Source organism: Chelmon rostratus, chromosome 6, assembly GCF_017976325.1.
Source record: "Chelmon rostratus isolate fCheRos1 chromosome 6, fCheRos1.pri, whole genome shotgun sequence".
NCBI lineage: Eukaryota > Metazoa > Chordata > Actinopteri > Chaetodontiformes > Chaetodontidae > Chelmon > Chelmon rostratus.
The window spans coordinates 13488145-13512465 of NC_055663.1; the positions used below are offsets into that span (position 1 = coordinate 13488145).

The 24321-nt window shown below is 45.4% G+C and overlaps 1 protein-coding gene across 1 annotated transcript in view; it reads left to right on the forward strand.

Moving 5' to 3' along the window:
* Positions 1–24321, forward strand: part of wwox (WW domain containing oxidoreductase) — a 126603-nt gene that overhangs the window by 100284 nt on the left and 1998 nt on the right. The window lies entirely within an intron of this gene.

Here is a 24321-nt window from a genome sequence, read left to right on the forward strand (position 1 = left end):
ACAATTAGCACTCAGAGACAAGGCCAGTGCAGTCAATGGACGAGGAATGGCAATGTGGGGGGAGACAGTTTAGCAGAAGAATATATTGTGACGGAGGAAGAGAGAAAAAAAATGAAGGAGAGACAGACAGATAATTGGGGAATGGTCTTTTTAGATCCTCAAAGAAGCTAGGGGAGACACAGGAAGAGCAGAGAGATAGACTTTTATGAGTCTGACAATGAGAGGTAATCAGATGGAAGTGAAGTGAAATCCAGAGCATGTGTTGAACAGCAGACTAATTTCATGAAGCTCTCTCGACTGATTGCTGGTGAAGCGATGGAGAGAGAGGAGTGACGGGTTTTGAAGGAGCAGGGGAAGAACAGTGATTCATGCAAGTAGGGGAAACACCAGAGATGATTTTGTCATTGAACCCTGACTAGTCTGTGGCCTACAGAACAAACTGCTGTCGCCATCAAATATAATCAATAAATCAGTAGCAGTCAAGTTACTCTTAGTTGTTGTAAGGAAAATAAGACATTAAAACTCCAAACGGAAAGGTAATGCCTTTGTTGTGTGACTTCACCCAGTCCTGTAACTGGTGCACAGGGCTTTGGACAGAGGGCGGTAATGTAGCATGCAGCTGAATTAAAGGGGTTGGTATTTAATTGTGGCCCACAGATGGCCTCATACATCTTTGGATCATTTAAAGGGGCGGTGGGCTGAGTAATGTGTGTGTGACACGGTGCTGTGTTTTATAAGAGAGCCCCTATTACACAGACTGCTCTATAAAGAGACACAGTCAGCAGGGGAGAGGTGTGGTTAAAGGCCCGGTTTGTAATTGTAGTGCGACACCCTCCTTTTAAACTCTGTCACCCCATCGCCGGCTTTGTTTACATGGAGATTTATTAAAGAGATCAAAGTAATTTTTCTCTCTGGACTAGACTTCAGCCAGAACTCAGCAGTGTTATTGAGGTCAATGTCAATTAAGCCCCAATTAAAGAAAAAAAAAAAACATTAACACATTTTCATTTTACTGTCTTTCCCTTCTCGAGACAAAGAGGAAGGAGATTTTACAAACATGACAGATGGGGAAAAAAAGAGAAAGCAAATAGATACAAAGAAAAAAAAAACCATGAATTGGCTGCTAGAAAACCAGAGGAGGACTTTGAGGTCAATCAAAGAGCAGCTAGCAGAGGTTTTCACTCAGCCTAGTACTGATGCCTCTATATGAGCTGCATAAGTGAGAAGATTGGCTGTTTTTGTATAGGTGTTGCTGTCCCTGGGTCCAATTCCTCTCGAAGCCAGACGAAACAGACCAGAAGAACGTATGTTTACGTTTTCCCAGGCAAAATTTCGCAGTGAGCAGTGAAGGAAGCTGGAGGAGGTTTTTCTGTGGAGAATTTTCTTTTTCATCTTGTGTTTTTTGGTTATGGCCGATGCTGCGACAGGCACTGCCGTGCTCATGGGAAATGCAGTCTTCATTCTGGGAAACACCACCGCTTTTGTCCACAGGGGTGCCAAAATCAAGACAAAATGAAAATGTCTTGCTTCCTAGCTGCTTTAAATGAATGGAAACAGGAGCTGGAGGAAAAGATGAGGCCGGGGATGGAGGGATATGGAGATTGTTAAGGAGAAATGAAGTGAGGGATATGTTAAGGTGTGTGTGTGTGTGTGTGTGTGTGTGTGTGTGTGTGTGTGTGTGTGTGTGTGTGGTGCCCAGCTGTTATCTCCCTTGGGGTTCAAACAGCTGTCATGCACTGTAATAACACACACATACACACACTTGCTTTGTTCTCTCTCCCCATATCTTTACACCGCCTTTTATCCCCAGTTTCCCTCTTTTTATTAGCAGAGTTTTTTTTTCTTTTAACCCCATCTTGGGTCCAGCCTCTTCTGTATATGTTCATTTTTCTCTGTACACATTTCTCTCCTTCCTTCTTCTCCACCCCCTCCCTTCTTTGGAGAGATAGGGAAGAGAGAGTGGGAATGATGGTAAGGAAGGGTGAAGGAAAGAGAAAAGAGGCATGGGAAGCAGGAGGACAGCCCTTTCATGTGCCCGTATCCTCCAGTCTGCATAGTCCAGATTACATTCCCTCTCCTTGGCTAGACAGCTTTTCCAATTTCTCCCAACCGAGGGAAGACAGGTTGAGAAGAAGCAGCTGGTTAACTGCATTAACTCATTTTGGCCTCCTCAATACGTCTGGTACCCTAATCCCTCTCTGTTGACATGGCAGGACGAGGGAGTGTGGCACTGCTTGATAGGGAGGTCCTCCTGCCGCTCCCGAAGACACTTGCCCTCCCATCTTCCTCTCATCATGTTACCCCTCTTTTTTTCTTTCAGAGTTAAACAGCTCCAGCTCGCAAAATTCAAACAGACAAATTGGAAATTTGTCTTTAGCTGCAGCTTCTGCTCTTCAGCTCAAGCACAACAGTGTCAGACAAGGAGAGAAATTGGATTGGAGTTTGCGAAGAGGAGAGGCAAAGTGGGCTCCCGGCTAGATGCACTCAGACAGAGAGGAGGAGTATAGAGGTGGATGGAGTGGGTGCAGCTTGGATTGAGGCAGGTAGAGGTTGGATAGGCATGTACATGTACCACCATATAGACTTTGGTGTTGGGGGATGGAGAGCATTGTTGTACGGGTGGATACAGGGGAGATCTAGAGGGATAGAGGGGGATCAGTGGAGGAAAAGGAGGAGGGGTAAGAGAAGAGTGATTATGGTGGGTCTGGGCTGCCAGGCCTGATAAATGACTAATCAGGAGAACAGGGCCTTAGGTCCCTCACAGGACCACTACTACTACAGGCTTATCACATGCAGGGGCTGCAGATGCACACACACACACACACCGCTAACATGCTGCACACATGCAGCCAAACACACTTGAACACAAAAGGAGAGTAAGAGAAAAGAGAGGGATGGGTTGAATCTATAGCTGCCGCTCTCGGAGCAGCACTCTGCTTGGAGAACTGTTATAGATCCACCTCTGCCTCCCCCTCACGCCTGTCTCACCTCTCTGACTTCTTGCTCCATGTCTAACAGTCTGCCAAGGCTGGGACAAAGAGCAGGTCACACGGCCGACAAACTGTGGGTCTGTTACAAGATGATACAGCTACCATTTTAAAATGACAGCTCACATAATAGCTAATAACCATTATGACGAGTCCTGTATCATTTTTAACTTTTTTAGTCTCAGGAAGTTTTTGTTTGAATGCATGTGTTGTAATATGCTGAGCTGCTGCAGAGGAAAGCACTGTTGGAAAAAAAAAATACAGTTAGTCTGGCCAGTCAAATCCAATCTGGCTGCATTCCAAGCTAATGATCAGGAAGGGATGGGAAAAGGCGGGAGAGAGAATTATTGAGAGGAGGGAGTAGGAGGAAGCAGTGGCGATGGGGGTATATGGACGTCTTTGTGTGCCACGCTCCATTGACTCGGCCTCCATACCTCAGCAGCTGCGTGATCCCAGTGTGATGCTGCTAATAGTGACACCGGTGGGGTCGAGAGCAAGTGCGAGGGCGAGACAATCGGGGGGAGCGGGGGTGGTCGGCTGGGAAGGAGGGATGGCGGAGGGCAGATTGCATGAGGTAGAGAGGGAGGACGGGAAGAAGGAACGGGAGAGTTGGCGGAGGAGGAGAGAGGAGAACAGCAGGAGCAGAAATGGAGAAGGAGAGACGGATGGGACTGTGGTCTCTGTGGGATTGCATGCAAGGACGGCCAAGTTGGTCTCTCTGTCCCCTTGTACCTTTATGTGCCTTTATGTCCAGCCGTGTCCCTGGACGCAAAGTCACTCGCACAGGCAGATCACCTCTGTAGCTTATATACCTGAATGAGCAAACTGTGTGTTTTTACTCCTGTGGCTGCTGTTGCACTGGTGTTATGGCTCTGTGTATGTATGTGTGCTGAAGTTAGACATTAACCTACACAAGCAAGGTTTCTCTACCTCCCTCTGGGGCTGAAGGACATATACATCAGTTCTTATACCCATTCATTTGTTCTATGTTGTGCCTTTTGTGTGTGTTTGCAGTATGTCTTTTTTTTAATGATCCACCTAAACTTTCTTTTTAATTGTTTAGCTTACCTTTTTTTGTTTTTGTGCTGCTGGACCTGTATCACACCTCTAAAGGTTTGTCATAAAACATGTTTTTTCGGGCATTTTCTTTCCCTGTTAAGTCTCTGTATTTATGCACTGTTCATACACCACGCATCCCCCTCGCCCTGTGCTCAACAGTAGATAAAGATGAAATCCTGCCGGTCTAATTCATATTTCACACCCAATATGTATCTGTGCCGTTCCTGGGGCAGCCGTCATAACATGGGAAGTGTTGGTTAAGCCTTCCCTGCTCTCTGACTGTCACTCCTGGCTAACTCGGAGCCGTGTTGAAGCCTTGTGATGCATACTTCCCTCTGACTCTGTCTCCACCAATCACAACCAGCAGCCCCATGATGCCCTGTGATGTGGTTCCCACAGATGCCGGTGTCCGTGGCGATAAGGCCTCACAGATGAGCAATCTGATTGGATTAGCAGGCCCTTTGAACAAGCCCTGACTGGCTGCTTGCCGGCGGGATGCAAATGAGCTCCTTAAGAGGAAGGCAGGGACTTGACCTTTATTGGGCCTGGCAGGATGGACGGTGGCACGGAGGGAGCAGGGAGGGGTAGAGTGTAGCCTCTGAAAGCTGAATTGTGGGAAGTGAAGAGGTAAAAGTATATCACTGGCAGACAATACCACTTCTCTCTCTCTTTCTCTCTCAGTCTTGCTAAGTGTCTTCGTGGTGCCACTGTCCTGCCTGGCTGGTCGGCCTTCTGACTGGCTGGCTTTGCTCATTTGTGTCTGTATGTCAGAGCCATTTGCCGCTCTGTTTCACCCTTTCTGACAGCCACTTAACCTCTAGGCCTGGCAGCATCCACAGTTAAGATTCTTGACCCAGCAGACTGCAGCTCAGCATAGTTAACACCGGTGTTGTAGCCAAGACTTGATCAGTTTAGACCGAGACAAGACGGAGACCCAAAACAACCAAGACAAGACTGTTAGTACTAATGCTTAAGAGTAAGGTCAGGTTCATACAGGCAGGAATGCTCTGGGAAAAAATGCAGCTCCTGCATTCATTTCAATAAGACCGCTGCGTTGGCGCAGCTAGGGTGCCAAGGCTCCAACAACAACAACAGAATGCAGGGTTGTCAGCAGAACAATGCAATGTCATCCAGGATGGCGTTGCTTTGACCAATCCAATATGTGTAAACACATATCTCTAGCACTGCTTTATAACCGCCGTGTGAATACTGTCTACTGATCGTTGCAGTGAATCTTCATGTCTGAAAAAAGCTGAAATCAGTGATGTTTTTTTTCATTGGATACAGTAAATGATGGACACACATGTTTTTTTGTCTTTGAAAAAAAAGACTAAGACAAAATGGGTTCAAGACCAAGGGGAAGACAGGGCCCACTGCTCTGATGACTGGTCTTGAAAACAACTGCTCTTGTTGCTTTTGTGTTAACTGTGCTGTGGTGTCCCCGAGGTATAGTACCAGGTGTATTAAATGTTTAAGAGTTACTGTGCAGTAGGGGCTTGGAGGAATCTTTTACTATTTTATGTGAACACACACGCACACGCTCACACTCACTCATGTGCACTCACACATGCTATATGACCTCATACTGCCAACAGAGGAAGAAAGTCAGGCTGGGTCTGTAAGTCATGCTAGATAAATCCTGCTTTTGTTCCAGAGAGACAAGGTTGTTTTGGGTGCGGAGGGATGGAGGACTGAATGGATGGAGTGGTGCCTATACAGTTTTAAAAGCAGGTCCCACTGTTAAAGGCTTTAGGCAGCGTGGCCCTTCTCTCACCCCCCTCCTCTCCCCTGGGGGGTTTTATCTGCCCATTTCCTCCTCTCGTGCCGGGCCCTCGGGACGCCTTAATGGCGCCATGTTCCCTGTCAGTCAGATATTTAAATGGAAACCGACCATGAAAGTATGGCTGCTCAGGGCTGGCTCGCCGTGCCACGTCCTTGCTCTCAGCAGCCAGAGTCAAATGCAGAGGCCCAAACCCCAGCCTCGAGCTCCAGACAAGCCTGGGGAGGGGGAGTCAGGCTCAATCTGCAAGTTTAATATCCCCCATCAGGTTTTAAACCTGTTTACCTTGCAGATTTGATCAAGGATACTGATGCAAATGGAGGCAAAGGCTCCTTGCACTGGAAACCTTCTGTCCAGAGGTTCATTGATTCATGCTAAATGGGTTCAAGCATCATTCTTAATCGCTCACTTGACTCAATTGATATTGTCCTAAACAAAAGAATATTGGTTTCTTTTCACAAGCCTGCATATGTAAGAATGCACTTGTTGTGTGTTTGTGTAGCTGGTGCTGCGTCACTGCTGTCTTTCTCTGCACTTATAATAATCTCTGTGACAACTGACAGCCGCAGGTGGCCTTACCAACCCTCACCAGACAACCTAATTTAACCCAGTAATAAATCTCTTTGCCCAGTTGGCCATTTTAGCTGTTTGGCACAGGGCACTGTAAATTCACCCTAATTAGATCCTCCCTCTACTCCTCCCACTCTCTTCCCCCATCTTCCCTCTCTCCTCTGACTCCCTCTCTCTCCCCCGTTACCTCCCCTGCTCATTGGTACATATGCTCATACACCTGGCCTGCATCGTTACCTGTTTACAAATGACCAGGCTGGTTCTGCTGGCTTCAGCATCCACTCCGCCACACAGTACTGAATCTCTCTCTCTCTCTCGCTCTCTAACCTCCCCTGTGTCATAATTAGACCTCAGAGCTCATGTTTGCTTAATATTATAATCCAGTACACCTGCATTTCTCTCTCTATATAGTGCTTAGGTGTACCAGCTGCCCCACCTACACCCCACTTCCCCCACCCTTGACCTCATATAGATAGAGTTTTGGAATTGATGTTACCAGAAACTGTTAGCAAGTGCATGTATTTTGTTTTCCTCTTTTTTCACCACCAATACAGTGGCACTAAAAGGCCAACAGCACACCCCTCCTTCTTGCACTTCCTCTTAAAGGTATGAGTACACTTTCTCTGTGTGTGTGTGTGTGTGTGTGTGTGTGTGTGTGTGTCAGGGGTGTCAGTGTCAGGGCTAATGGTCTCTAGCAGGGGCGCCAGCCTGAAGATTTATGCCACAAATTAGTCAAATGTGATCAAACAGCAACCCAGTTAATCATGCAGGACCCACGTTTGTCCCTGCTTTATCTACAGGCATAATTATAGACACCCATTCCTGTGACAGGCCAACGGCAGGCCCCTGCGGAGTGATATTGGGGGGCCGCCACGCAGCGTTGTCAGGGTGATGAATGTCTAAGAGGTGCGGGGAGTGTTTTAAACACGTATATACTTAACACCCCCTTGTGAATGCTGTGAGCAAAGGCATGGCCCCCGCAGAACTGTTCTAACTGTTAGATGAGGACCGGCTTCCTAAATGAATATTGGTGTGAATGAGTCGGGTCCCCCTTCCCTCCCCAGCCTCACAATTTGAAGCACTTCAGCCATTAAGAACAAGCATTGCCATAAATCCAATTCATCATATGACTCCCAATTCATTATGTGTTAAGTGTTGACTGGTTAAAGCGAGCTCTATCACTCATCCCCTCCCATTTCAGCTGCCTCCTCTGCTGCCTCGCACAACTTGGAATGTGGGAATGGGAATCATCCGGCAGTATTCTGTTATTCCAGGCCATTACCATGTGCCAAGCTGGGAAAGAGATCCAGTGATGTGTGCTGCAGTTTGTGATTGGAGTGGATCCTCTCTCTCTCCCCCTCTGACAGCCATTTTAAACACTCGTTTATGCAGCGCTTTTAATATCAATAAGAGAAGCAGGCAGGCAGGCGGACAGGCAGCAGTTTCTTATACACACACACACACACACACACACACACACTTACACACAGAGTGACACACACGGCCTGGCTGGAAATCAGCAGCCTCCATCTCCCTGGTATGACAGGGTGTGGTAATTATGTCTCTGTGAGAGTGTGTGCTGTTTGCTGGGTGAAAAATGATAATGGGGTGATTTTTAAGTGCCATATCTCCCGCACGGGTAATGAAAAGTACTTTTAATCCAGTTCGGAGGAACGGAGGGGTGGAGGAGAGGAGTGGCTGGGGAGAGGAAGCAGAAGGGTCTGTTGTGATGGGAGGAGAGGAGGAGGAGTGGAGGAATAAGAGGGGTGCTCTGAGGGCGGAGGGATGCTGATAGAGGGAGCTGAGGAAAAGAAGGAGATGGGGGAGTTCTGTATGGAGATGAGGGGAGAGGACGAGGAGCGAGGAGAGGTTTCAAGGCAATGCAGTGGCTAAATTGTGCGTGTGTGTGTATGTGCGTAATAAGGGGGCTTGTGTTGTTGTGCCAGGGGAATGCCTAAGCCTTGGCATGAAGCTTGAGCTCAGCAATTAGAATAATTAAGAGGGACTGACAAGCTTTTAGAGTCTCTCTCCCTTCCCCTTTCCTTCTCTTCCCATATCTCTCTCTCTCATTCCTGTGCCAGCTGTAAATGTGGAGTATGTCAAACAACATTTTGTCAGTTATGTCAAGCTGACACACGCGTACATTGGTTAGAAGTCGGTGAGTGTCAGGTGCATGAGCGCCAGTAAAGGGGGGAACCCTGCAACTGTTTCAACATTCATTTCCCACACATTCGACTTAATTCATGCACAAGGTAAAGCTTGCATTCTCACACTCCGTATATGATACATTCATTCTGTGGAAATCTGTTTTCGAGAGACGATTCTGTTCTGGTCACTAATATTACCCTGGAGTCCGGATTGCCTAAAGGGCTTATCACAATCACACGTTCCAAGTAAAGACTGCAAGAATAGGTGTGTTTTCATGCACACACAAGGTGGTGTGTGTGGGTGTGTGTGTGTGAGAGAGAGAGAGTTCACTAATGACTTCACACCCCATTAGCGCTTTTGCTTGATATGTCACACTTCATTATGTACTTAGATCAGTGGTGCATAAACTTGGAAAAGAGTGTGTGCATGTATGAAGTATGTTTGCGCTGGGGAGTGTGTGGCTGTACCAACTTTTTGCTACAGTTTTTTCATTTTCTGTATTTTATATGAGCCAAAATGTTGGTTCAAGACTACAGTGATGGATGATAAAATAATTTGCCACTTTGCTCTACCTACAATATGTTAGGTAATTTATGTAAATCTATTTGATGCATTTTTATGTAAGAGGCTGCAGAAACTTATGCTCTAATAAACTACAGTGGACAGTAACTTTGCATAACGTTATTGTTATTATTTTCTTCAGTGACGGCTCTTTCACCTGCAATTACTCCAGAATAATTTTGAGGCCAGTTTAATTTTCCTCTGACCCAAGCTTGGCTCTAAACCCAGATTGTAGCTGTAGCTGTAATCTGTATGCAGGACACTTCAGAGCAAAAAATAAATGTCCTTGTCTAAGCAGATACATTTCTATCTGTTTAAATCTGCTTAACATTTTATAATAGGGGCCTGATATATGGCGAGTTTATTTGTCTTCATAATTTACAAGATCTCTTGTGTGTGATTCATAGATCAATTACTCAAAGAGCCACCACTGTCCAAACATTTATTCCACTGTTTAAGCATGCCTTTGTATATAAATCCATCATAAAATCCTAAGTGTAAACTGTGTGTGTTTGTGTGTGCGCGCGTGCACCTGTGCAGGTATCAGCTCTCGTGTGCACATGCTAGCGTGCTTGTATGTGCATGCAGCATATGTGATATGTTTTAATTCGTTGTAAACAGACAGCGGTGCGGCCAGGCAAGTTAGTTTTATCAGAGTGTGTTTATCTTAATTCCCCTCAGTCTCTTTTAGGCCTACCATCCATTACCTGTCTGAGGAGGCAGCGTGCTCTCCTGGGCCCCACACGCAAACATGCACTGCTAGCTTGGCTCTTAAAATATGATGATATGACTGTATGAGAGTATGTACTGTATGTGTTGCTCACTGCGTGTGACTAACTGCCTGTGTCTTTGTCAGTTTCGTGAGCGTTGTTGCCTTGGCTTATGGAGAAGATGATGTTTTCAGAGCGAACCGCTCTGACCTTGGCTGTGTAAACGGGTTTGTAATGTAATCATGAGTGGAGGAGAGGAGCTGCTCTGACAAGGAACCATAAACAGTATAATAGATGCATGCCATGCTAACATGACACATCTCACACATCACATCACATCATAGTCCACGCACGCACGCACGCACGCACACACACACGCACGCACATCTGGTACGTTGAGGTCAGGTGTGAATATATGCAAAAGAGAGAGGGCATCGGCACGTAAATATGAGCCATCCAAGCACTTCCATGCACACACTGTATGTATGCTCGCACTACATTACCCCCTGTGTGGAGAATGACAGGCTCTTTCGTGAATACGACCCTCTCCCCATGCTGTTTGTTTTTAGGGTCACATGCTGCCCTCTAACTCCTGACCCCTGACCCTTGACCTCAGTCCGTCAGCCAGCAGACACCAGCACTGAGCTGACAGCTCCCAAAGCCCACTGACCCCAAGAGCAGAGAAACAGAGAGAGAGAGAGAGGGAGACAAAGCTTTGACCGCCGACCTCTCTTGGAGGGGGAGCAGTGTACGCTCGACAAGAGTGACAGTTTACCTGTTCAAAGAGGTCAAGGAGTGAGAAAGGAACACAGATCTCATATATGAAATGTGAAAAGCAAAGTTAGAAGAGATGAAAAAAGAAAGCGATGTGAGGATTGAGGAGAGAAAGAGGGGAAAAGGGGGAGGGGGTGAGGAATGGGATGGGAGGACAAACATGGGTGAACCTGGCTAGTGGAGGTCACACTCTGCCTGAGGAGACAGGTGCCTCAAGATTAGCCTCCACATTAATGGCCTTTACTTACGCTCACACACGCACACACACACACACACTCATATGCACGTTGCAAGCCAGTCCGAGAGAACTCCTATACCACAGGGACGTGGAACTAGTGAGAACACAGCTCTGACTCTCATATCCTATTTATACATCCTTTCCTGTACATTACAATCCTATTTAGCTCGCCCTGCTTCCTACACAATCCTATTTATGGACTAACCCCCACCACACGCCCTCCCTTCCACTCTCGAATCCTATTTGTGCCCCCTCCTCCTGTATGCAGGTGCCATCTATCCAAAAGGCTGCCTACTGGGTGTGTAAGCTGTGATTCAGATGAGTGTGTGTATGTGTGTGTGTGTGCTCACTGATGATTTGTGTGTTAATGTAACGCTGAAATTGGAGTGTTCCACCCAGGAATAAGAGAAACGCCGTTCTTGGACATTTGTGTTTGGAAACATCAGTCAGGTGTTCTGTGGCTAACTAAGAAGGTTTTCTGTTCTCCAAAGGCATAAAAACTTGGACATTTGGTTGTACCTCACATCATTATGCACAGAGAGTCTGTCTCTTAAAGGTGAAAGGGACCAGGGGTGCTTGCAACCTACTGCACCCTCTGCTATCTGATGTAATACATTGCACATCCACGTCTCTGCATTCACAAACCGTCCATAAGCAAAGATGAGTGTCTGTGTCTTCTGTCCCGTCCCATCTCCACCTGTCCCCCTGACAGGCCTCTTATCCTCCATTAGTGTATTTAAACTGGACAAAGTGCCCGTCCACATCACGGGCCTGACTCCCCTACCTGCCACTCACCCGGCGTTATGAAAGAGTCCTCATTCTGTTTGAAGGTGGGAGATGAAAGGGGAAGAGCAGTCAGGGACCTGGCCGGCCTGACAGACCGGATTAGAGTAGCCGATGCTGGAGAAAGAGGTACGAGGGAGGAGAGAGCAGGGTGAGGATGTTCCTGTCTAACTGGATTAGGGGAAGGGGTGAAGGAAAAGGTGTACGTAGAGCAAGGGTCTGTGCCCGTCTTTATTAGGGGACGGAAGGGGTAGCAAAGTGGGCGTGGAGGCTTGTGTGCCTGTTCATATTAGATAGACAGGTTGGCTGTCCAGTTGCACTTTAGTTTGAGCTGAAGGACTCGTGTCTCACAGGTAATGATGAGCCAGCAACAAAAAAAAAACTTCACATGCCTGAAACACAATCTCTTCCTGATGAAACTGAGAGGAAGACAGACAGGCACAAGGTTAAACAACTCACTGCGCTGCTGGAGCTGCACATGTATCTCCCCTACTTTGTATACACAGCTGGACTAGTTCAAGTTATATTGATGCTCGGTGCCAGTCTTAGGCAAAGGGTTTCAAACAAGTGATATATGACGTCTCCCATTTGGCAGACATTTTTATCCAAAGCCAACACCGGAGTGAAATAGTGTGACTGAGCTGAATTTATTAATCATTCAATTAACTAAATGTTCCTTCTTGGTATGGTTCAGATGAATGGACTGTCAGTCTTTAATGCAATCTAATTCTCAGCACACCTCCAGAGAGATGCTGAGAACTTAACTGCTCTGCAACTCTTTAATTTCTCTCACCCTCTCACTGCCTCTCACCTGCATTACTCATTCCTTGGTAAGCTTTTGTCACACTCATTTATGCTTTATTATTTCTCTGCATCTCATAGTCTTCCTCCTGCAGCAGCGGTTTAAGCCGCCCTGCAGCCTGCTATCTTCATCTCTCCCTTTGTGTCTCTTTCTTGCCTCCTCAGATAGAGTCTTCCTCTGTGTCTTTGGGGCCGGCTGGTAAAGACAGTCGGGGCAGTCGATCGTATCAGACTATCAGGCCAGTTCAACCATAAATTACCTGCAGCTAACAAAGCGTGCGGCTGTAACTATTACACAGGCAGTCAAAGTCACCCCAGCCCCACGCGGCCGGGCTAAACACTCCCACACGCTGAAAGATAGCAGACCAAAGAGAGTGCAGGGAGAGTGTTTGTGCAAATCTGGCCAGTAGCACACTGGCCACTTACATAGCACCAAGTCACAACAAAAGTCATCTCATGGTACTTTCTATATAGAGCAGTTTAAGATTATACTCTTCAATGTACAGAGACTCAAACAGGTCCCTCATGAGAAAGCACTTGGTGAAAATTAGCTTTTAACAGGCAGAAACCTTAAAACAGAATGTGACTGAATAAAATAGTACATGATAGTATGTGTACACTTAATGTACCCAACTTTGTAGCCAAAATTAATGCATGCATCTTAAGAGGTTTGGTATTTGTCATCTTACCATTTAATAAAGATCCATCCAGCAGAATTTTTTCACACCCAGTTTCTCTTTTAAACCTGTCTCTGCTTAGATAAAATGATATATATCAGATTCTCAGGGTTTTTCCGTGTGGATTTCTTTATGCAAACATGTTTGCGATTGTCTGTCTCAGTCACAGCTTGACTAGTTAACCTGAAAGCACATAAGACACTGCCTACTGTTTGAGGCTAATCTGATTGTATTTGAAAACAACTAGGAAGTGATCCTCAGTTGACTTCTGTGGGGCGTCTTCATTCAGCTGGTCGTGTGGCCGTGTCCACTGTCCCTGTGTGTTTGACCATTTGTTGTGTGGAGACAGAGCGGTGCCTTTCGCTCTCCCAGCAGTGTGCGCAGGTCTGTGTTATTGGCTAATTGAGAGCGTGTTCTGTGCTGCAGCTCTGCCCTGGAGGTTAGTGTTAGCACACACACACTGTAGCAGGACAAATGAGAATACACCCCGCCATCTGCCCAAGAGAGACACTCTCTCGCCCTCTCCTTGTCCCTCTACCCTTGTCCCCCTCTCTCTTTTTACTCTTTTCCTCTCATTTTTATTCCTTCCTTCATGCTCCCACCTCTCTCTTTTCACCCTCACCCCCCCTTCACCACATTTTCTACTCCGCCTTACCATTTTAACAGTTTTGATCCACCTCTCTCTCTCTTTGTACCACTTCTTCATTTCTACTACTCTTGGTTCCTCCCTCCTCCTTCCTGCCACCTGCCTCTCTCCATCCACAGTAAGTCAGTGAGGTGTGTGTGTGTGTGTGTGTGTGTGTGTGTTGTGATGTGGGGGGTTCAGGCTGTCGTGTTAAGGTGTTACCGTACTCCGACCGCAGACTTTCCGAATGTTCCGTGAGCGAGATCCATAGGGGCTGACACCGAAGGTGACCCCCGGTCGGTAACCTTGGAGACCAACTTTATTAAAATGAATTTGAGTAGAGGGGCCATCGTGACAGCAGCATAATTACATCGCAGAGCATCAGCACTAATTTATGCAGCCCGCATTCAACCGGTCAGGAGTGCCGAGATGGGGTCAGCGTGGACGCACACACAGAAACACACACCCATACATGCACTCACACACACATTCACAAACACACACACATACACATGGATCAGCATACCAATAACAATAGGTAAACGCAGTCAGGTTCTTCTCACACTGCACAATGTGGTAGCACATCCCTCTGTAGTGTATTTGGTGCTTTGAGGGTCAGTGTGTGTTTCAGTGTATGTAAGTGTGCATATGTGATCTGTGTGTGTATTTATCAGTGCTATAGAGATGCTGGACAGATCTTATTGGTGTTACATCTTAATAAGTTCAGCAGAGTGACTTCTGACAGATGAAATTCTGCATGTTTGTTCATGTTCAAGTTTTACATGTTTAATCAATAAGCACACATTTTCACTGTCGTAGTCTAAAGCAAATATAACAAAAACACTCGTAAAATACGTTAACACAGAGTTTTCTTAATCTCAGCACCCTTTTCTTCTAAGCAAGGTGTTTCTTTCTTTCTTTGAGTCAATCAATCTAGTTTTCTCCATTCTCTGCCATTTCCCCCTTATTTGCAGGTTTTCTCTCTTGCACGTGAATATGCAAACAAACCTCTGCATGCATTTACTTTGACCCATTCAAATTTCAGTATCCAGCAGTTGGCACAGAGGTATGACCAAACCCAAACGTCTAGATGTGAACAGAAATGAAAAATATTTGGACAACTTCGAATCAATTAAAAAGAAATGCTGCTAACAATAAACAGACAAGAGCAAATGAGAACATTTTTGTGTGATCTTGTTGATTAGGACAGCTTTTCACTCAGCATACAACTAACACTTTGTGATTGCCATCACTTTTATTCACGTATCGATTAGGAAGGTCCTTTGTGCTCATTAGGCTCCATTAACAAAGATCCATAATGTGAAAAAAAATCCTGATTCTGGTAATGTATCACTGCTTTGCAGCACAAACAGTTCTGTCATCGTTTCCGTGATCTCAGCTCAGCTTTGGTCCTGATGAAGTTTCCAGCACCCAGTCAAAAACCCTGTGGTGGCAAGTCAATTTTATTTATATAGCCCAATATCACAAATCATAATTTGCCCCATGGGGCTTCACAATCCGTACAGCACATGACACCCTCAATCCTTCAACCCTTCAGATTCAGGTAACGAAAAACTCCCACCCTAAAAAAACCCTGAAAGAAGGGAACAGGGATAAAAGGAAAGAAAGCTCATGAAGAGCAACAGAGGAGGGATCCATCAGACAGAGATGCAATAGATGCTGTGAGTACAGAATAGACAAACAAAAAAAGGAAAAAAAATCACAGTGTATACAAATTATGATGACAAAATAGCAGATACACAGAGGCTGTAAAACATGTGAGGAATATGGATCCAGGATAGGGCTGGGTACCGAGCTCCAATCATTTTATGGCACTGACCGAATTGCTGGGACTAACAAGTATCAAAAAACCGCTTGTCATTTGGTACCAAATTTCAATATGTAAGGAGTGAATCCCATCAGTCAGTGAGCCAATAAGCATGCAACATGTTTGTACCAAGATCTAATAATGCTGGTGATTGGCTGTTTGACGTTACACAGTGTAGAGGCATACAGGAAAAACGCTGCTTTAGAGACGGGGCACTTTTTTTTTTCTTTTTTTCACTGGCAGCAACTTACAGTACAGATAACTGAGTAAACTTTGTGCTGCTTATTAGCCAGTGCAGCGAACCTGTATCGATTCATCAATAAGTCTGTTCACCACATCATCCACCAGCACATCCTCTCCTCGCCACCGAAGGCGTGGATAGCCTCAAGCCGAGGCGGAGAGGTCCTGACAGACAGGCCGCCTGATACGCCTGAAGATGACACAGTGGATGATTGTCAGATCTGGGCTAGCCGCTCTTAAGCACAGAGAAAATAAGAGGTCTTACTCTGCCAATTTTTCCCAATAGCACAAAAGTCACACACACGTCATTCCCTTCTTTTTCTTCTTTTTGGAATTAGGAAGAGATGCTACAGTGGCATGCTGCTGCCATACTGTTTGCTAGTAATGTTCCTTTTGACAGTTGACAGAGAAGAGGAACAGCTGAATATACTCTATAAAGGTGGGACAAAATGCGAAGGTGTGGAGGATCAGAAAGGAGAGAGGAAGAGGGGGTCAGAGGAAGAGACAGCAAAAGAAAGTGCTGTAGAGGAGAGTAAAACGGGGTGAAGAGGTGGGACATGGATATAAGTCACAGCTCCAGTCACTCCATTGTAGCCGTTGTGACCAAGGGCACACTAATCTATCCCATTAGCAGATCTCTCCAACTCTCTCATAATGTTACCGCTAGCTGCTCTCCTGTGACATGTTCCTGCTCGGTGTGTGTGTGTGTGTGTGAGAGAGAGAGAGAGTGTGAGAGAGAGAGAGAGAGGATGCATTTGTGTGAGTGTGTGCAAGAGACAGTGTGAATGAGACAGAATGCGTCGCCTGTGTGTGTAAGTGTGTGTGCGTAATGACAGTTCAGCTAGTTGCTCTCTTGTGAAAATGACACGTTCCTGCCAAATTAATATCATTACTATCAGAGTTTAATGGGCCAGTGCTGCCTTCTTATTTAAAACAGAACATCCCTCTCTCGACCTCCACCACGAGGGAAGGGGGAGGGGGGGGGGAATGGGTTAGAGGGAATAGATAAATGAGCAGGATAGACAATGTGAACAGACTTTCTCTCAGACTACAACATCTACAGAGGAGAATGAACTTCAGATGGGTTAAGATGAGCTTGAAAGCAAACAAACAGAATATTGAGGCTAAAAAATCGAAGGCAAGCGTTTTCCCACTTTGTGCACATTCTCTGGGACTCAGCTGCTTATTGTTCACTGTTTTCTTTCCGACCATGTCAGTCATTTGCCTGAAAATACATTTCCCTTTCTGCTCTGTGTGACGGCTGTATAACATGTCTCTGCTCTGTTGAATAATGGGGCTTCCTTCCCAGTTGTAATGTTAAATTTTGGGATTGTATTCTCAGTAATTGTTTCAGCTGAGTGCAGTGACGGCTGCTATCATTACTCGTATATAACATGACAAAAACACAGATAACTTTTGCATTGTGTCACATGTGTTCTCTTTGGTGGAGAAATAACACTTTGGATGCAGCTTAGAGATGTTTGGTTTTTGGGTACATTTTCTTTCATAGCGTTTGTGTTTTGCAGTATGCCTTTCTGGTCATTGGTTTTTCTTCTCTCTTACAGTACTGTACAGTCGGTGTGTGTACAGTATGAACAGGGTGTCATTCTTCACTTGGAGTCAGCACTGTGATAATGAGTTCATTTGGAAATACACTCTGCGGGCTGCCTGTGCATGTGCACGCATGGTTGTGTTTGCACTTATGTGCACTGTATACATGTGGAAATAACTACTGCACACTACATTGTTATGTGTGTGTGTTTTTTGGTATGTGCACACCTGAAAATGTGTGAGGGAGAGAGAGATTGTGAGTGTGTGAATATGTCAGGTTGCCGCAGGAGACCAATTAGCCAGTGCATCAGTGAGGAGGTGAGCATACACACACCTGTGTGTGGCCCTATTACACCAGCTCATCACACACTCACATACCGACACACAGACAGCATTGCTCATAATAGAAACATCGTGACACTTACAGTACATTGACCATATGGAATAATGACTTCACTGTGTCAAACTGTCAGACGTGAGTCACCAGCATGCGTTATTTCAACCAGGTGTTACTAACTTAACCAACTTTTGTGAATTATGGCTTATATTACTGCTGCTGAATGGTTGTCGTTTCCAATATGTACTTTACATCGGAGCAACTCTTCGCTCAAAACTGTACGCAATGTAGCGTTCACACACAGCGAGATGAGAATCGAGCGTGATTCGGTCCAAACTTTGAGGTATCATGCACTGACGCAATCAGGTGAGAGCGAAAAAAGCAGATCACAGCCAATAAAGCAGCCAGGCCCCTTCATGTATAATTCAGAACTTTTATGGCGGGCTATGCACCCATATGGGCGTGCTAAAGGAAGACTAAGGCCATTTCCAGCAAGAGAAAAGCCCTTTTAAAAGCTAATCCCTGTGCCAGAGTCCTGCTCCTTTTACTGCTCCTCTTTAATGAATAGGTGTCCAATAAGGCCTTTTATTGTCTTAGCATATGTTGCTTTTATTAGGGGAAAATAATTAGGTTGTGCGGATCACTTCGGAAGTCCTCTCGCAAGATAAAAATGAGATAGTTTCACAGTCGTTGCGCAAGTCCTTCTGACTCCTTGTCGTTTTCCCCTTGGATGCCTTGTGTCCTAGCCCCCTCATCTCCTCCTCTTCTTCGCTTCCTTCCCCGTTCGCCTTGTCCCTCCTCTCGTCTTTATGCCTCCCCTCCTCCTCTCCCTCTTGTCCTTTGCATTCCCTCCACCTCGTGCCTCACTTCCTCTTCTATTGTTCCCTCGAACATGTGGGCATTAAATGTATGCAGCGATGTCGCATTGGACTGCACATTTACACACACACACACAACAGATGAACAATCAGTGTGACAGGAGGCTGTTGATGACCGACACTCGGTTGATCTTATCTGCCGCAAATGGAGTAAAGAGAGGGCCGCAGAGAGAAAGCGAGAGAAATAGTGCAGGAGGGGGTTTCTGCTGTGCTTTGTGTTGTGTTCCTGCCACTCCTACATACTTTCTTCCTCTGCTTCTTTCTCTCTCTCCGCTCTCATCTTTTACTACATCACTGCTCGCTTACATAGAAAGAAAGAATGTCAACAGGGCTCGTCTGTGATCAGGGACTCCAGGGAAAGAGATCCATTTACCTCCAAGAGGTCCTACTATGACTGTTTACCCATGAGACCTCAGCCACAGTAGCACTGTATGCCCAGTCCTGTAAGTTATGAGGCCGGAGGGGGGATGGGGCTGCAGGGGAATAGGCATCTGCAGAGGGTTGATGGAAAAGAAGGGGCCGAGGAAGGAGCAGGGGGCAAGGCTGACAGACTGAGAGAGACTGAGCAGGCATGATGAAGGAATGGAAAGAGAAGGAGGGAGGGAGGAGGCTGGACCTTCCATCCTGTCCTTAATGCCCCTCAGGGGAGCACACTGCCAGTAGGTGAGTATTAGCCATCAGCCTGTGGGCTAATGGAGGGTATGAAATAGAGTTTAGTACAATACAGATGACCATGGGTAGACTAATCAGTTGGGAGAACCGTGATGAGGAGTGCTGGTCATTCTCAGGGGATCTAAACAAGCTCTCAGTCAGATTGTGGACATGGCTCCCACTTGAATAAAGGCTGTAGCCCGTATTCAGATGCATAGCGGTGAATCATTTGCAGAGCGCATGTGGAATATTCAATCGCGCCACAACTCACAAAATTCACAGCAGATTTACTTGCTTACGTCTAATGTGACCTTTGGCCTACCTCGGTCAGGGTGAGAGACGTCACGTCAGAGTCACAGGGGCGAGTGTCAGGGTGCTTTCTGAAGTGTGCGCAGAGGTGTTTGAGGTGCTAATCTCCTGCTCTCTTGGTTGAGTGGTCAAGCTGAATGGAGGTCCAGCTTGTTTATCTGAGGGGACCGCATTACCCAGGATTCCCTCTACAGCTGGGCCAGGCACGCTCAGCTGAGTTGTCAGCTCGAAGAGGTTACCGAGGCTGAGGGCAAAGGTAGCACACACACACACACACACACACACACACACACACACATATATTCACACATAAACTGCACACATACACAGAGGAAGTTCTTGATTTCAATGGTTATTTATTAAATGTAAAATATCTTTAGCACAGATTAAAAATCAGACACCTCCATCTATTTTAAACATCACAGGCTGAAAAAAAAACATTCCTGAAACAGAATCACAATCCCTTTGGAATCACACTTTCAGGATAGCTAGTCCACGAGGTTTGGCAGAGGGCTGAGGCAAAAACTGCACTCCTCCTGATCCCTTTACTGGGGCTACAAGCCTGGAAACACTTTCCAAATGCATGCTGTAGCCTTATTACATTGGATTGTATAAAATCATTTGTATTCATCAAGTACCTTTAGAATTCAGGTATTTTACCAGTTGTAGATGACAAAGAAAATCTGTAGTTTACATGTTTTCCTAAAATATGACTAAAACAGGGTAAAATATTATTTGCAAGAAATTATCAGCACTTGCTCCCGACATAATGGATACTTCAGATCACAGGATGCCGCTTGAGCGTGATTGACAGCTCACCAAACTTCAAGCAGCCTGACGAAAATGATAAAAGAAACAAAAATTTTGTTCCGCCCGACCAAAACTGTTTTCTCGACCTGCTGCATATCCAGACGGCCTCCATCTGACAAGCATGGACGTATGCTGTAATCATCTGTGGTTCATGCCAAGAACTGGACTTCTCAAATGGTGTCCCAGGCACGAGTCGCTTTGCCAACACTAAGCACTGCTGCTGAACTGGAGTGCCATCACAGAGGTCAGCCTCTCTTTTCTGCTCTGCCTCAACCCTCGCTGCTGTACAAATGCCAACTGACAACAACTGACACAGATGGTGAGCAGAAACACAGAAGGGACAGGCAAAGGAAGAGAACCACCCACAGGAGTAAGAAAACAGGAAGACTCTACACACACTGTCCAAGAGAGGATATTGTCTGACAATATTATCAACTCATTTATTTTAAACTTTTTTTTTCATTTTTAATCTTTTCTTTTTTCTACTTTTTTAAATTATTATTTTTTTTCAGCACATGCCATATGAGAATTTGGGGATTATAAAAGTACCTGAAAGAATTGCTAGGTTTTCAGCATGCATAGCTGTTCGTATTTACAGGTTTGTATGTACAGGGATGGGCCAAAAACAGACTGCTCTACAGTACTGGGTTTATTTACATCCAGGTCAGAGGGAGAGGTCAATGTCATAACTACAGATGTGGGGGGTGAAGGGTCACATGCATAGGGTCAGAGAAAGCTCATACGGCTGAGTACAACTTGGATGATGAAGACACAGAACAGAACACGGCAAAGTAACATTACTGTTAATTCAACAACATCACATCTCCCCCACACAAACCTTTTTGCTTTTGAATACGCTCAATAAGGAGTTTTCAGCAACTGGTTATTGCGTAGCACTGTACAAGGACGTGTCTATTGCAAGTCCGTGAGGTCCTTGGGTATTGAGTTGATACTTAGATTGGAAGACTTGGATCTGATCCCAGAGCAGTTCCAGAGCCGTAGTAGTAGTTCCCAGGCTAACTGCAGGCTCATTGCTGCTTGTCTACAGTCAGCTTATTGCAGGGTGTTTTGTGAGTATTCTCTCAGTGTTTGGGTGTGTTTTTATGACCCACAAAGTCAGATATACACAGAATTAAGTAAAATCAGCTCTCCTGTCCTGCTCCTTTGGCTTGTCATATTGCTGTGGTGCTGTGATCTTTATGTTTTATTTTTAGCATAGAGGCTCAATTTGGATTTAGGTTTGTTTTGGTGCACTCCATCTGTCCCATCTTCTCCCCTCCCTAAATCAGTGTGGTAGTAGCAGAGCTGGTTTTGTTTTGGGTAAGTCACAAGTCCTGGTCAAGTCTTTATTGGAGTCTCTCAGTGCTGGCTGTGTCTATTAAAGACATGGCACGAGTCAAAACTTTTTAAAATGATGTCTTTACATAGCTGAGACCAAGTCTCAGCAATGCAATTTATTACATCCTTTAAAGATAATAATTAATAGCTTTAAAAGCTAAAGTCGTTCTTTTCTTTTACAGAGATGACTTCTAGAGCCCAGTATATAATAAGATGTTTGCAGTGGATCCCTGTGACTGGCTTTCTGAATTGCACGACAATAGGCAGGGCAACCAGACACCCATAAATTCACACATCACAATGATTAAATAAATAGCTGTAGCTGTATTTACTAGCTGCAAAACCTTTGCAATCACCTGCGACACGGCAAATATTATTGTCACATTTTCACTGAGAATTTATCCAGTCAGAACTGTCTTCATGTCAGGCCAGTCAAAGTCTACAGCTCTGGGTTGTAGAGAAAAACTCACGGGTGTTTCTCTGAAAACTACTGTACACGACGTAATGATTCACATTTAGTTGCAGAAGATTAAAGACACACAGCAAAATCCATCAGTTTGTAGACAGGTAAAATTTACAGGCATAATGTACAGTTTCACATGGGTTAGAAATGTGTATGATGCACAACGGTTCGGTGACGTTACCTTTCATGTTGGTTGTTCTGAGTGTGTATCTGTTCGTGCTCGTGTGCAGGCGCATGCTTTGTTTCAGGCATGCACGTGTGAATACCGTACGTGTTTACGTGTAATTGTGTAACGCAAGTGTGTCGTGGTTGTTGCACACCCCTCTCTTGTTCTCTTTCTCACTACCTCACACACCCCTCGCCGCCTATCTGCAAACACACACACAATGATAGATGGCTGCGGTGGGTGGTTGAGCATGTTAATGCCTAATCTCATCAGCCTTATCTTCTACAGAGGTCACAAGGTCAAGTGGTGAGGGGGATGAGCTAAACACCAATAAGATAGCACAGTTCATGTACTGATCCATGCGCTGCTAACTAGACTGTTGCAGTCCATAAAGGAACAGTAGTACAGGCTTGCATTTCTAGGAAAGAAATTTAAAAAATGGAAGCACTTTTTAGAAAAAATACTAAAGACTTCATCCTGAAGTCAGCCACATGCATTTGGATTACGAACATGAAAGTTTATTTTATCAATATTTCAACTTACAGCAGGACCAGTGTTTGGTAACTGGACACAAACAAACTGCTTTGAAAGTCAGCCAAGTTCAAGGGGGCGTCAGCGAGCCAGAGCCTGCAGCACCGAAATCTTCAGTGGAGTTTAAAAGGCATTTAGCTTTCAGACGAGCTAAATCAGATGCCCTAAGCGAGGGAGATGAGTTAAACTGAGTGTGTGTGAACCTGCAACTCGGAGACACTGCTTGGCATTTGTCTGTCTTTGATATGGCGACATGTGATGTGGATGAAGTTATCGCCCCGCTGGCAGGTGAGACAGACAGCGGCGCACACAGAGATGCTGCCTTTTCATCTGCTGTTTACCAGCTCTCTCATCACACTGCGCTTCAAACACACTCAATCTGCTGCTGCAACGTTACCAACCAGGGCTCCTCCTGGCGGAAGTTTACTTAGAGCTTAGAGGGGGTTGTGTGTAAGTGTGTGTGTGTGTGTGTGGCTTTATGTGTGTTGATGAGAAAAATATTTCTTGGAATCTGGTTCGTGTGTGTATTTTGTTCATTTCATTTGCATTTCTGTGCATATTTTTGTACTTGCATGTGAAAGTACAAGTGCTTTAGACCTCAATGGATCTTTCCACTTCATGTGTGTTGGTCTCACAGCTGCTTTAGGAAGCTGTTCAAACAGTTGGCATGTAATGTGGCTCCATTATGCATGTTTGTGTATGTTTGTGTGTCTTGCCCGTGTTTGACTACTGCGTATATGAGGTTGTCTCACTGTGTGCCAGTGCTCTGTACTAAACATTAGTCCTCAGCCCCCCCCCCCCCCCCCCCCCCATCTCACTCTCGCTGCCTCTCATTGGGAGATAAAGAGGCGAACCATTTCATGTGGCCACATAGAAGTCGTCTCCAGCCCCGGAGTTTGCGGGGAAGCTGTCACAGCAGCTTTTAGCCGGAGCTGCAACATGAAAGATTCCTCTTTGAGCAGTTGGGTTATGTGTGTAATTCTCTCTGACGTGTTTATTCTGCTGCAGTTTCAGCTTTCATTTTCAAATGTCACAGAAATCTCCCTCCTCCAAGAATATCCCTACTAATTACTGACTGATGGTACAGGGTGTATTAGTAGAACTTAGCAGGTTGCGTCCAAATACTGTGACGTTACTTTTACAGTGCGTCACGGCTTGAGACGACATGAAACAGAGTCATTTTCTGGGTTGAGACTTGAGTGATTGTAAGATTTAAACTTGCCTAAAAATGAGAGAAGGGTCTGAGAAAGGGTCGGAGGGAAAACCTTGTGGTGTGTGTTTTTGTGTGTGTGTGTTGTATATTGTATATTGTACGTGAAAATATCGCTTGTCTGTAACTGACCAACTTCTGGTTTTAACACTGAGGTACAGAATTGTACTTGCATCATTTGCAGTTCTTATTCTCAACGTTGAAAGCCTGGCTGAACCCGTATACACATCATGTGAAAATATACATATTCATAACCATGGCGTTAAAACCTGCTCTTTTACAATATGCATAAAAGC